At 35.3% G+C, this 13,347-nt stretch overlaps 1 protein-coding gene across 12 annotated transcripts in view; it reads right to left on the reverse strand.

Moving 5' to 3' along the window:
- PPP1R12A (protein phosphatase 1 regulatory subunit 12A) overlaps positions 1-13,347 on the reverse strand; it is a 145,656-nt gene that overhangs the window by 76,933 nt on the left and 55,376 nt on the right. The window lies entirely within an intron of this gene.

The following is a 13,347-nucleotide window of genomic DNA, read 5'->3' on the forward strand; positions in this document are numbered from 1 at the left end:
AATATTTACTGACATTTGTATTTTCTCATTTTGCAAACTTCTTATGAACATCTTTTGCTTGTATTTCTTATGTGTTAATTCAACAAATACGTATCGGTTGTTGTTATGGACTCAATGTTTGTGTCCCTGCCAAAATTCAATGTGATGGTATTAGGTAATTAGGTTTAGATGAGGTCATGAAGGTGGAGCACTCAGGATGGGATTAGTTTCTTTATAGAAAAGAAAGACACTAGAGTTCACAACCTCTCTGCCAGAGGACACAGCAAGATGACAGCCATCTGCAAGGCAGGAAAAGAGCCCTCACAAGGGCCAGCATCTGGGACTCCATAGTCTCCCAAACTGGGAGACCCAAATACCTGCTGTTTAAGCTAACTAGTCTATGGTATTTTGATATAGCAGCCAAAGACAACCAAAGCAGGTGTCTAGAATGTATCTAGCACTACGTTACATGCCAGCAATTCAACTGTAAGCATAAACAAAAATGGACCCTCCTCTCAAAGAGCCTATAGGCACCCCAATAAATGTAAAATTGTAATAAGTCTTATGACAGAGAATTTTGTAGTTATCTAGCAGTGAATAAACATAATTTGATTTGGTGAGGTCCAAAAAGAATTCTCTGAAGAATATGTAGGTAAATATAAAGATAACTGAGTGTGTTCCAGGAACAGAAAATAAAAGGCATCAAAACTCTACAACAGGAAGTGTGTATGGTAGACAAGTGGCAGGTTCTTTTGACTGAGTAACTGAAATAAATGATCACTCTTTATATATTTCTGTCTCTGATACACACACACACACACACACACACACACACACACCCCAAAGTCAGTGATGTTTATTTTTGCTTACATGATCAGGTATGTATTAAAAAAGATCACTTGGTGCAGTATGAAAAATAAATTAGAATGGGGAACGAATGAGAGTAGGCAGAGCAGTTAAATAGCTATAGTTGTAGTGTAAAACAATTATGTTGGGAGCTTGAATTTGATAGAGGAAATGGATAAATTCCAGAGATAAAGCTAGGAGATACTGGAAGATCAGCTGGATATAAGAATTGAGGGTAAAAAAGGTATTTAAGCTACATTAAAGTTCTTGACTTATATGATGTGATAAATGGGATGGTGGTACTAATTAATAATATACAAAAACCTAAATTATTCCCTGCATCTGAATAATAGATGTGTTGCAAATATTTTTTTCCATATTGTCACTGCATTAAAAACTTTTCTTAAAGTATTTTGTATTTTACTAAATTTTAAAGGTCTTATGAAGTAAGGTTTGTCAATCTTTTGCTTTAAGAAGACATTTACCCATCTAGCTAGATGAATCTATGTGGAGATGTAACTTTTACAGACATGTACACAAACACGTACACACACAGAAAAACAAAGAAAAATGAAAGAATATACACTATACACAGACAATAGTGCAGTGAAGGCCTGGGCAGCAGGAGGCAGGGAGCTGGATTGTGGGGTGGAGAGGGAGAGGGTCAATGAGGAATTAAAGAGTATTAAGAATATACACTATAAAGTTTACAGGTCATCCATAAGAGATAGGATTAGAAGGGATCTGTGTTAATTGTGTTTTTATAGTAAGAAGAAATTTTTTGTAATCCAAGTTTTCTGCAGCAAGTGCATTTTGTATATCAGATCACAAAATAGCTGCCTTATCATTTTGTAGCTTGTTTTTTTATTTTTATTTTTTTATTGTCTAAAGTTTGTAGCTTGTTTTTAAACTTAATAATATGTTGTAAACATTTTTTTTTCTCCCTGTACAATGAAGTATTTCATTTTTTATTATTTTCATTATTTTTTTTTTGTGTGTGTGTGTGTGTGTGTGTGTGTTTTTGTTGTGTTTTTTTTTTAATAAATAAGTCATTCTTGAATTGAGGTAACTTTTTCTTTCAGTTTTGAAAAATGTAATATAAAACTAAAAAACATTTATATACTACATATAAATAGATGAATCTGGAGAGAAAAAAAAAGATGTGCTATGCTTCAAGAGAGTATGAAACTATTCTACTAAGCAAAACCTTGATCAAATAATTAGGAATATTTACACATAAAACCACTTCTATTTTGCTTATAGTATTAGAAATCATTCACCAGATATAAAGACTGAGTATAAAAGGAATACCTCAATGTAGCTGCAATGCTTGCAGAAGAGGAAGCTATATGGGAAGCAGAGTCTCAAGGACATACTAGGTCAAAGCCAAATACAGACAATCCAAAATTTATATAAACAGGAAGGATGTTATTTACAAGAGTAAAGTTCCAAAACTAGTGGCAAGGAAGTGGGGCCTGGCGCAATCCTTGAGCCAAAAATTTATATGTACACACACACACACACTTGGTATAGTTCACAAATCTCTTCTGCACTCCAGAACTAGTCTGCAAATGTAAACAAAAAAATAAAAGATATATCAATATACATAAAATCCCATTGTATTAATTCTTATCTCCCATGAATAATCTCAAAAGCTATTCAAATATTGGTTGGATGAAAAAAAACAGCATAAATGCCTAAGTTTAAGGCCTGTAGACTTTGGATTAAACTTCCACCTCTGCCTGGACAGCTGTGTGACATTCATTAACTTAAAATATTTTAAGTCCCATTTATAGGCTACTTACAAGGTTGCGTGACCTTTAAATGAGTTAGCTCAGGTAATGTCTAAAAATCAAAATTCTGTTATCACGTCATACAAAATTATGACATTTAGAAAGTAATGTTTAAGATAATGTGAAAGAAAATACATGTTATCTGGAATAACAGAAATTCACTTTGAGGGACCTTGGCAATACTGAAAACAGATGGCTACATGTCCTTCAGAACAAACACGCTGGGCTATTTTAAGCAGCTTATGCGATGCTAATTAGAAGAAATACACTATATTTATTTTAATATTTCTTAGAAGAAAAACAAAGATTTCTCATAAGAATCCCAAAATGAAAATGAGAAGACTGGGCTGGTTCTCAGATGAGCAACTTTTTTGATGCTTCAAAATGTAAACAATTAATGATTTATTCAAATAACGCAAGTCCAAAATAGGAAATTCCACTTAGTAAATAATGACATTTTTTATGAAGTGCAGATGTGAAAAAGGTAAACTACTAGGTTTGTTGAGATTTGTAATAATCTAATAGCTTTGAGTCAATAAATAATTTTGGATAAATAAATTTACCTCAAAATGAAAATGTGACCCAAATGGAATTTTACAGAATTATTAAGAAATCTAACAAAAGTTATAAAGTAACCAAGTCACTGGATATAGTATCTTACCTAATAAAAGAGAAACATACAAATTAACCATCACTCCACTATGCCCACAGCCAATCAGATTATGCAAATCATCCCAACAATGATGGAGGTTAATTTGCATACACACAAGCAGAGCGGTGTGAAGCCTGCTATGAGGGTGGAGGGAGCTACTGGAGTGGTGCCCCAGACAGAAGCAAGGACTTGCAGCTCCAGGAACGGGACGTGATGTGCTGGCTCCTGGGCGGCTGGGGGACTCCCGGGTGGCCCAGGGAACAGGGACGTGCTGGCTCCCTGGGGCTGGGGTGGGGAGTGGAGACTTGCTGGCTCCTGGGCGGCTGGGAGTGAAGCCAGGGGCCTATCGCACGAATATCATGCAACAGGCCTCTAGTATTAAATAAGCAGGTAGGATTCTATCTGTGTTAGAATTACTTAGAAATGAGAGGGGGGTTATGAGGCTGTGTGGAAAAGGTGAATTAAGAGATACAAATTGGCAGTTGCAGAATAGTCACAGGGATGTAAAGTATAGCATAAGGAATATAGTCAATAATATTGCAATAAATATGTTTAGTGCCAGGTGAGACTTATAAGAGGGATCACTTTATAAGCTATATAAATGTTAAGTTCTAGAACCACTATACTATATACCTGAAACTAATATAATATTGAATGCCAATTGTAATTTTTAATTTTTTAAAGAATTATTCAGTGTTAATTGAATTTGCAAAACTATTTTTGACAGTCCCTATTAATTATCTTGGATTCTGAGTTTTGTCAAATATCAAAATACAGATAAATTTTTTGAGTCAAAGAAATAGTTCATTTTAAAATTTTGATTTTTTAAATTAAAATTATCTTTAAATCAGAAGCTGAGAACACAGTAATCAAAGAAACAAGGATAAAGTAACTTCACCAGCAAAAACTGAATATATTTAGTGTCCAAACTTAGTAGTGGAGAAATATTAAGTTTCTTATATACTGTAGGAAAACTAGTACCAAGAAATCCTTTTAGCTAATATATGAATGCTTCATGTATGCAATATGTGAATTTTTAAATCTGAGAAAGTCAGTGTGTGCAGCTTTAAAAAAGGGAACTCTATGCCAAAACTGGTTTGGCTCAGTGGATAGAACATCAGCCTGCGGACTGGGGGGATCCCGGGTTCGATTCCAGTCAAAAGCATGTACCTTGGTTGTGGGCACATCCCCAGTAGGGGGCGTGCAGGAGGCAGCTGATAGATGACTCTCTCTCATCGATGTTTCTAACTATCTCCCTCCCTTCCACTCTGTAAAAAAAAAAAAAATCAATAAAATATATTTAAAAAAATAAAAAAGGGAACTCTGTTACAAAGATGAACCTCAAGACCATTATGCTAAGCAAAATAAGCCAGTCACAAGAGGACAAATGTTTTGTGATTCCAATTATATGAATATGTAAAGTCAAATAATAAAAACAGAAAATAGAAAAGTGGTAATCAAAAACAATGAGGAGAGAGAGGACAAATAAATGTTTAATGGGTAATTTCAGTATTGCAAGATGAAAAATTCTAGAGATCTGTAGTACAATGCATAAACAACACTTACTAAATTGTATACTTAAAAATGGTTTAGATGGCCTTAGCCAGGTAGCTCAGTTGGTTAGAACATTGTACCGATACGCCAAAATCAGGGCACATACAAGAAGTAACTAATGAATGCATAAATAAGAACAAAAATTGATGTTTCTCAGCGATAACATTTGCAAATATGCTCTCCCATATAGTGGGCTTTCTGTTTTGTTAATGGTTTCTTTTGATGTGAAAAAGCTTTTTATTTTTATGTAGTCCCATTTGTTTATTTTCTCTTTAGTTTCCAGTGCCCTTGGAGTGGTATCAGTGAAGAAATTGTTTCAGCATATGTCTGAGATTTCTCTGCTTGTGGATTCTTCATTTTTATGGTTACCCATCTTATGTTTAAGTCCTATATCCATTTTGAGTTTATTTTTGTGTATGGTGTAAGTTGGTGGTCTAGTTTCTTTTTTATTTTTATTTTTTGCATATATCTGTCCAATTTTTAAAACACCATTTATTGAAGAGACTGTCTTGACTCCACTGTATGTTCATGCCTCCTTTGTCAAATATTAATTGAGCATAGTGGTTTGGGTCGATTTCTGGGCTCTCTCTTCTATTCCATTGATCTACATGCCTGTTCATATGCCAGTACCAGGCTGTTTAGAGAACAGTGGCTTTGTAATACAGCTTGAAATCTGGTATTCAGATTCCTATTTTGTTCTTATTTCTCAGGATTGCTGTGGCTATTTGGGCTCTTTTTTTTTTTCCCCCAGATGAAATTTTGGAAAGTTCTTTCTAGGTCGGTGAAATATGTCGTTGGTATTTTAATGGGGAGTGCATTGAATCTATAGATTGCTTTGGGTAGTGTGGACATTTTAATTATGTTGATTCTACCAATCCATGAACACGGTATGCCCTTCCATCTATTTATGTCTTCCTCTATCTCTTTGTTCAATGTCCTGTAGTTTTTCACAATATAGGTCTTTTACTACTTAGTTAAGTTTATTCCTAAATATCTTAATTTTTTTGGTGCGATGGTATTGTAAATGGGATTGCTTTTTTAGTCTCTCTTTCTGTAAATTCACTGTTCGTGTATAAAAATGCCATAGATTTTTTGGCATTAATTTTGTATCCTGCTACATTGCCGAATTCATTTATTAAGTCTGATAATTTTTTGATGGAGTCTTTAGGGTTTTCTATGTACAGTATCATGTCATATGAGAATAACGACAGTTTTACTTCTTCTTGCCAATTTGGATGCCTTTTATTTCTTTTTCTTGTCTATTTGCAATGGCTAGTTCTGATAAAGGTTTAATCTCCAACATCTATTGTACAAGGAACTTATACAACTTAATAAAAGGAAAATAAATGATCCAATAAAAAACATGGGCAACAGACCTAAATAGAATCTTTTCAAAAGAAGACAAAGGAAGGCCAAGAGGCACATGAAAACATGCTCAAAGTCACTAATTATCCGAGAGATGCAAATCTAAGTAACAATGGGGTACCATCTCACACCTGTCAGATGTGGCTATCATAATGGCTATCATCAACAAATCAACAAATGACAAGTGTTGGTGAGGACGAGGAGAAAAAGGAACCCTGTACACTGCTGATGGGAATGCAGACTGGTGCAGCCACTGTGGAGAACAGTATGGAGTTTTCTCAAAAAACTAAAAATGGAACTCTCATTTAACCCAGTTATCCCACACCTAGGAATATATCCCAAGAAACTAGAAACACCAATCAGAAAGAATATATGCACACCTATGTTCATAGCAGCACAATTTATAATAGCTAAGATTTGGAAACAGCCTAGGTGCCTGTTAGCAGGTGACTGGATCAGAAAACTATGGTACATCTACACAATGGAATACTATGCTGCCATAAAAAAAGGAATTCTTACCATTTGCAGCAACCTGGACAGAACTGGAGAGCATTATGCTAACTGAAGTAAGCCAGTCAATGAAAGAAAAATACCACATGATCTCACTCATTTGTGGATAATAAGGAACATTATAGACTGATGAACAAAAAGATAGATACAGAGGCAGTAAAGCATCAATCAGACTGTCAAATTACAGCAGAAAAGTTAGGGAAAGGTGGGGGAGATAGAGATTAATCGAAGGACTTGTATGGATGCATATAAGCATAACCAATGGACTCAAGACACTGGGGGGTGACGGCATCTATGGCAGTGGGGTGGGGAGGGGGGCAATGCGAAGATATGTACACATGTAATACTTTAATTTAAAAAATGGGGAAAATTGATGTTTCTTTCTCTCTCTCTAAAAATACCAATAAATAAAAATTTTCTAAAAAGGTTGTAATGGATTGATCTAGATCAGTATTTTAAAAAATAGCTATGATGATAAAGTTAGTATTATGTGTGTATAATGATAAAATATTTTTACAATATCAGAAAGTCAGCAGAATACCATTAAAACAGTTGTTTTTTTTTAATAATCCAAATGAATTATTCAAAGTCATACAATGAGACAAAAATTATAAAAACTAAGCTCCCTGAACTTTTCAAAGTGGGTTAACAGAACATCACACTATTAACTTCAGAAATAAATGCTATTTTCTTTTGGAAGTCTCTGAGAAACAAAAATTATAAATTAAGTATAAATATCTATGCATCTTTAGGAAGAATGAATTTTGCTATTTCATTTTTTTAAATTCATACCACAATGAAAAATAGCTGTAACAGTAAGAATCCAAAAATTTGACTTTGAAAGTATTTTTAGAAATACGCTCTTTTATTTCAGCTTGACAAATGTGTGCCACTTCCTTCTGGCCTGACGAGAAATCTGTCATTTAATTTTTGCCCCCTATAGTGTAGTTTCTTTCTCACTGCTTTCAAGATTTTTAATTTGTCTTTAGTTTTTCAGAGGTTTGTATACAGCATGTCTTGGTGTGGAATGCTGTGGTTTAACCTGTTTAGAATTTTCTAAGCTTCTTGCACCTGTAGGTTTCTATCTTTTGCCCAATTTGGTATATTTTTGGCCATCCTTTTTCATCCCTTTTTAAAAAAAATATTTCACTGATTTTAGAGAGGATGGGAGAGGAAGAGAGCGCTCCAAACATCAAAGATGAGAGAGAATCACTGATTGGCTGCCTCCAGCATGCCCCACACTGGGGGTAGAGCCTGTAACTTGAGCATGTGCCCTGACGAGGAATTGACCTCCTGGTTCACAGGTTAACACTCAACCACTGAGCCATGCCAGATGGACCCTTCATCATTCCTTTAAATACTTTTTCAGACATTTCCTTTTTCTCCTCTTCTTTTGGCACTCTAATAGCACAAATATTAGCTCTTTGTTACAGTCCCATAGACCTTTGAGGCTCTGTTCATTTTATTTTACTAGTAGTTTATATTTTCTCTGTTGCTCTGATTTGGTAATTTCTGTTGTTCAATTTTTCAGGTCACTAATTCTTTCTTATCATCTCCATTCTGCTGTTGAGTCTATCCACTGAATTTTTATTTATTTTGGTTACTGATTTTTTTAATTTCTAAAATTTCCATTTGGTTCTTTCTGATATCTCCCTTCTATTTCTTTGTGGACTTTCTATTTTATTTTTTTTTCATTTAAACATGCTTGTAGTTATTTTTTGAACCATTTTTATGCTATCTATTTTATATTTGCCATATAGTAATATTGCTATTAAGCAATGTTGGTTAGTCTCTATTGATTACCTTCTTCCATTTAATTTGAGATTTTCATTGGTATGACAATTGATTTTCAATTAAAATCCGAACACTTTGGAACGAACCAGAGCAACAGAGGCCAGGCCCGAAGCAGCCAGGCCTGGAACAGCTTGCTTCTCGCCTGCCCCTGCCCCACGGCGGCCTCTCAGACATGGCTGGAAACTTTTGGGGGAACTTGAGGGTCTGCTGAATCAAGTGATGAAGGCTTAGATCTGGATGTGTTGAGTTAGTATAGGGCTGGGGTGTTGATCTGTGAGTGCCTTGGGTGGGGCCTGGATGAGGCTGGTTGACCTATTTGGAAATGTCTTTTGTGTGAAATGTATCATTGGGCATGTGATGGTATTATTGATATGAGAAAATGCTAAGTAACTGATTTACTATCTGAAAAGGGATTTACTATTGGGGAAAGGGAGGGAGGAAGAGACTGAACATAAACTGCACCTATAAATGAGGACAATGGGGGATAAGGAGGGGGCAGAGGGTGGGGTGGGAACCTGGTGGAGGGGGGAAGAAATGAGGAACCTTTGTAACAATATGAACAATAAAGATTGATTAAAAAAAATAATAATAAAATAAAATAAAATCCAAACACTTTGGGTACCATGTTATGACTCTAGAAACTTGTTTAAATCTATTTTTTTTCTTCTTCATATTGTATTGATTTTTTACAGAGAGGAAGGAAGAGGAATAGAGAGTTAGAAACATCGATCAGCTGCCTCCTGCACACCTCCTACTGGGGAGGTGCCTACAACCAAGGTACGTGCCCTTGACCGGAATCAAACCTGGAACCTTTCAGTCCGCAGGCTGACACTCTCTCCACTGAGCCAAAACGGTTAGGGCCTTGCTTAAATCTTTTATGTAGCTGGCTTTGTCTGGCCCTGCTCTAGCAGAGAAAAGTGGGGATCTAAGCCCAGGTTCCCCACTCAACCTTCAGTGATACCAGAGATGGGGCAAGCTCCTTGTTACTTCTTACTTCCTGTCCAACCTACATGGATACTTCCCTGGCGGAGAAGGATATCAGAGTCTCACTATTCCTCATGTAGTCTCCACTGACACTATGACGGGAGGGAAGGAGAACTCTTTAATGCTTGGTGGTGGTGGTGAAAAGTACTCACTGTCCATTAAGCCTCTTTAGACACCACCCCAGCAGGCAGGAGTAAGAGCTCATCCTTACTGCCAGGTGGTGTGGAAGGCCAGGCTTCCCACATGGTCACTACTAGAAGCACATGGAGGGCTAGTTAACCATCTGATGGGGATTAAAGTCTTATCTGGCTGAGTACTTAGCCTAATCTGACATCCACAGTGTGGGTGTTGGGGTGCCCTATTACAGCCTGGTAAGGGTGGAAGTCTATACTCCCTCTTTGCTCTGTTGAGTGTATGGGTGGGACTAAGATTTACCGTATTTTTCGGACCATAAGACGCACTTTTCCCCCCCCAGAAGTGGGGGGGAAAAGTCCCTGCGTCTTATGGTCCAAATATAGCCTACACATATACTTTAAAAAAAAAGTTTTTTTACTTGCCCGGCTCTGTGTGGTCTCTGTGTGCTTGCCCGGCTCTAAAATGGTTCTAAATGCTGCTGTTTACTTTACAGGGTTGATTACATGTGTTTATGACTGTGATGTTGGGTTTTAACGCACATAAAATATTTCAGGACACTATTTGTTTCAGAATATTTTTTTCTTCATTTCCCTTCTCTAAAAACTGGTGCGTCTTATGGTCCGGAGTGTCTTATGGTCCGAAAAATACGGTATTTCCCCCATGGTGTATGGCTGGAGTAGAGTGGTTGTTTTTGTTATTATTATTTTTTAGTTTTCTGCCTTGCCAAGGTTGTCCCTCTCCTCGTATTTGGCTAAAGAGATTAGGCTTTTATTGGGGCTTTTTTTGGTCTGCATTCATTGGTTCTTTGGTGTGGTGGTGAAAAGTATTACCAGCTTCTTTATCTCCATATATGGGATATATGAAGCAAAAAGAAAAGCCAAAAAAAAAAACCCGTGTCATTCTTTAGACCTTGAAATGCCTAGCTGCTCTGCCTTCTTTCTACTTTTAGAGGTTTCTTATATTTATATGTAATGTTTAGGCTTTTAGCAGAAAGAACAGAATAAAGCCTATCTATTCATCTGCCTAAGAGGCAGAAATTCACCTTCCCATTTTTAATTGTCAATAAATTGCAAAATTTATAATATTACAATTTCTAACCTTTTTAAAAAATTTCAATTTGCCAAAACCAAAAGGCTATTTCAATATTATTTTTGTACATAAATCATTAGTTAATTTTAATTTCTAACATCATGATTCCATAAATATGCTACAGATGTAATTAATTATGCCAATAGAAAAGACCAGGTTAATATTTGTGAGAGAAATTAGTGTATTTGTGAAACTGGGCTCTATTTCCAGTTGTCTAAGCAGCTGGGTTGTCATTTATAAACAAATTCAAAATGTGGGGAAATTTTTTTTAAATTTATTTATTTATTTTTTTTACATATTTTAATGATTTTTTTTTTGCCCCCCTCCCTCCCTCCCCCATATCCCCTCAATGTGGGGACATTTTAATTCCTTTCTTCTCTTTGTAGAGCCAGCTTTAAATTTAGGAAATTCTGAAGGTTCTGTTATCAGCATTTTTTATCTCTTTCAATTATTCACTAAAAAAGTAATTCTACTTCTTTGATCATGCACTAACTCCTGAAAACACACATTTGTTAAAATCAATTACTTTATTATTGCAGCTCCCAATTCCCAGAGACGAAAACCCTACTTATCATGTAACAATTCTAAGATGTACATTTCCCTTATGTTGAAATATCACTGAAATACTCTACAATCAATAGATCTTACAATCAATAATGTCTTAAAATGAATATTGGCCAGATGGTAGACAAGATATCTTTGTCAATATCTGTCCTTACTTTAATCGACTTATGTACATTGATATTACATTATTTGTTGAGCTTAATGTTGCTTAAAATGTTTTCCAAAATTTTCTGTTGATACATAAGAGCAAGAAAGCACCAACATCAAAACTTGCTGAACGCATATCAGTGACTTAGATGAAAAAATCCCAAAGTTTACATCAGAACATTCCTAAGCAATGTCACATGACATCAATGACACTAAATTGCCCAGAGAAAAATACTGCATAAAAAACACACAAAAAAAACAAAAACCTAGGAGATTAAAAAGTAAAAAAAAAACAACCACCCAAATCAGAGTTTGATTTTTTTTTTTTTTACCTTTTCAATTAGTACATAAAATACAGGCATCTTAAATTTGATAAAATTCAGTATATGCATTATAAACATATCCAAAATATTCCTGGGTTCCTATTGCACCTTTACCATCTAAATCCACATTCCACTTTACTCTCTCCTCTGTTTCATACTATCTTGCTCTTTAGAACCTTAATAAGTTTAATGGCACCATTTCCCCAGTTACAAAGGCTAGAAAGAAAGGCAGAATAGTGTAGTGGCTAAATGTGTAGACATGAAAAGTTAGACTATATTGGTTCAAATCCTAACTCTGCCATTTACTGTGTAATTTCTATGACTCAGTTTCCTCATCTATACAATAAGAATTTTAATATAGGTCTACCATCACTCACACAAAAATATAAAAATTATTCTATTTTAGAAATATATAATAGTATTATAGATTATTTAACTACTCCACTGAGTCTAAGGCCATTATTCTCTAACCAAACACATTAATATTTTTGCAAAAAATACATTTAAAGGCTAAGCAAGGGGACCAGACCAGTGTGACTAAATGAGAGAGCTTGGAGAAAAGTAAAAAAAATGAAGTCGAAAGGTGAGAAGTGGCCAAACAATGGCCTCATAGGTCACCAGAACTCGTGGCTTTTACCCTGAATGCATTAAGAACCTATAGGAGAGTTTTGAGTAAAAAATGTGATATTATCCCACTTACAATATTTTGAAAGGATCATTCTGGCCGCTATATGAGAAATACATGGGGAGAAGAGGACGGTTATGGTTGTGTCCAGGATCAAGGAGAAAGAGGCAATAAAAAATAGTTTAATACTGAATATATTTTGAAGGACAGGCCAAGAAAAATTGTGAGGGTATTGATGGATGTTCATGGAATAAAGGTTAAAATGAAGAAAAGCCAAGTTATAAATATGTCATCACAAATATTTAAAAGTTTTCATATCCTTAAATAGCTGGTACTTTAATGATAAAGTGACAAAGGTAATGAAACTTTTTCTAAACTGTAAATGAAACCATGAAAATGTCACTGATGTAATACTATTAGCATTTTACAATGATATGAGATCTACAACAATAGTGTTTTTAAAATGACTTCAAACAAGTAGAAAAATATATTAAATATACTAATTAATCAATATTTCATTCTATATATCATGAAGGTAAATAACATTAGCCTAATACTGAGCTAATTTTCTCTACTGTTGGAAAATTTTATGGCAAATACTAAAGCATTCCTGCCTAGCTGACGTGGCTCAGAGGTTGAGCATTGACCTAGGAACCAGAAGTCACAGCTTGACTCCTGGTCAGGGCACCTGCCCAGGATGCAGGCTCAATCCTGTGTGTAGGGCATGCAAGAGGCAGCCGATCAATGGTTCTCTCTCATCTTTGATGTTTCTATCTCTCGCCACCTCTCCTTTCCCCTCTGAAATCAATATAAAAATAAAAAACAGGAGAAACCAAGATGGCGGCATAGCTAAACACTTAAACTGTTGCCTTTCACAACAATTTCAAAACAATTTTACAACTAAAAGACAAAACAGACATCATCCAGAACCACAGGAAGGCTGGCTGAGTGAAAATTCTATAAATAGAAAGAAAGAGAAAATTACAT

Source organism: Pipistrellus kuhlii, unplaced genomic scaffold (genome assembly GCF_014108245.1).
Source record: "Pipistrellus kuhlii isolate mPipKuh1 unplaced genomic scaffold, mPipKuh1.p scaffold_m20_p_3, whole genome shotgun sequence".
Classification (NCBI taxonomy): Eukaryota; Metazoa; Chordata; class Mammalia; order Chiroptera; family Vespertilionidae; genus Pipistrellus; species Pipistrellus kuhlii.